General features: G+C 45.2%; 1 pseudogene; it reads right to left on the reverse strand.

Moving 5' to 3' along the window:
- Positions 1-467: 467 nt before the first annotated feature.
- Positions 468-682, reverse strand: LOC144494528 (U2 spliceosomal RNA; annotated as a pseudogene).
- Positions 683-2,129: the final 1,447 nt, after the last annotated feature.

The raw sequence follows: 2,129 nt of genomic DNA on the forward strand, positions 1-2,129 counted from the left end.
GTACAAGTGTTTGGCTCATTTTATTAGGTATCTAAAACTTGTATATTTACATCCTCAAAGAACTTATTGCCATAAATTCATGTGACTGGAGTATCCAGTGAGTCCAAGTCCAATATCAATGGCTTTGCCTGTGGGATTCCGTTCTTTGTCCTAGAAAAGATTTTCTGAAGGCCAGTGTTGAGATCGATGGGGGATGGTAGTTAGAACGACCTGCATGTGATCAGCAGCCATTATATCAGACCAGCAAATGGTCCCTTTTGGAAGAATTTGAACATGAGAATATGGAAGAGGGACAGACTTTTATGATTTTCTCGATTCATCCCTTGTTGGCATGACAATTTAGATAGCTCTTCTTCTACACTTTTTCTTCACAGCCTCGCTGCTGACTCCTCTGCCTGCCTGGCTATCTGGCCTCACCACACCCTTAGTTGCCAAGCCTCTCACCTGGGGTCAAGTCTTTCTTTCAAATTTTTTACTCTATTCTTAAAGTTACAAAGCCAATGCTCAGAATGGACCGGGCAAACCCAAATCCATTCCTTGCTTGCTCCAAAAACTAAATTCAAAAACCAATTGAATCCAATTTATGGTCCCCACAAGAGAGACAAACAAGATCCAAGCTGACAAGATGAGGCGTTGCACCCCACCTTGAGCTTTGATCTTAGCCAAAAGGCCAAGAAGGGATCACCCCTCTGCTCCCCTTGATGATTACCGACACATCCTCCTTGGCCCTCACACCCCCCAAGGCAAACTTGGTGACCTTACTGTTGACTCAGGCTGTCTGCCTGGCTATCTGGCCTCCTCAGCCCTGGGTCAGAAACCTGGTTGCCGTTTTTTAAAGAAATATTTTTCAGAGATCGCTGTTACTGCTCTCCCTCCAACTCACCTTCACCTCTCAACGACAGTGCTTTTCCTCTCTAAGGGGACTTGACTAATCAGAGCCCAATGTTACTCTGCATTGCCTGCTGATAGGCTCAAAACATAGAAATGAGCCAGCAGCAAATTCGGAACTAACAGGCTCTGATTGATGCCCCACCATCCAGAGGCCAGCACGCCCTGCCATTGGCCACACCCTGTGCCTAGACACCGTGGGCCGCATTTTCTGGCCACGCTCGTCCCAAGGCCAGAAAATCCTGCCTGTGGTCAACGGACATTTGCATGGTCCATGTCCCGCCTACTACAATTCCCGGGGTGGGCAGGAAGGTAAAATTCCACCCAACGTGTTCATTGTAAGTCCACCTCTGGAGCCTGGAGCAACAGAAGTGCTTCTCTCAACTTCATGTTACTCCAGGCTGGGTATGATTATCTACCACAACATCTCTTGTTATCAATATATTAAGGGGAACAGATACATTGATTAGGCAAAACCATTACTACTGTTTGGAGAGTCAGGACCTGGTAAGAAAATTAGGGCTAGGCCATTCAGAAGTTAAATTAGGAAATTCTTTTACACAAAGTGGCTGGTAGAAATTAGGAATTTTCTTCCTGAAATTGCAACTAATGTTAGATTAATGCATGTTGGCACAGTACTTATCACTGCTGCCTCACAGCACTAGGGACCCAGGTTCAATTTTGGTTTTGGTTGACTGTGTGGAGTTTGCACGTTCTCCCCATGACTGTGTAGGCTTCCTCTGGGTGCTCCAGTTTCCTTCCACAGTCCAAAGATGTGCAGGTTAGATGGATTGGCTGTGGCAAATTGCCCCTTAGTGTCCCAAGATATTTAGGATGGGGGACTTAGCAGGGTAAATACTTGGGGTTTTGGGAAAGGGGCTTGGATGGGATCCTGTGTCGGAGAGTTGGGGCAAACACAATGGACTGAATGGCTTTCTTCTGCACTGCAGGGATTCTATAAATTCTACGATTAATTAATCATTTTAAACCTGAAATTGATAGATTTTTGTTAGTCTAAGATATTAAGTGATATGGGTGCAGGTAGGTTTAAAGAGTTAAGTTGCAGATCAGGCATGACATCAGTGAGTGGCCGAACAGGCTTGTACTGATGTCAGGATTCAATGTCAATTTAGGGAATTCAACTCCCCTGATGCACACAAACCTGCTTCCCCTGAACCTGAGAAAGTTGTCCCAGAATCTCCAGGATTCCTACTGTTTGCAAAATCAAAGTTTGACAAGTA

This window comes from Mustelus asterias, chromosome 5, assembly GCF_964213995.1.
Source record: "Mustelus asterias chromosome 5, sMusAst1.hap1.1, whole genome shotgun sequence".
Lineage (NCBI taxonomy): Eukaryota > Metazoa > Chordata > Chondrichthyes > Carcharhiniformes > Triakidae > Mustelus > Mustelus asterias.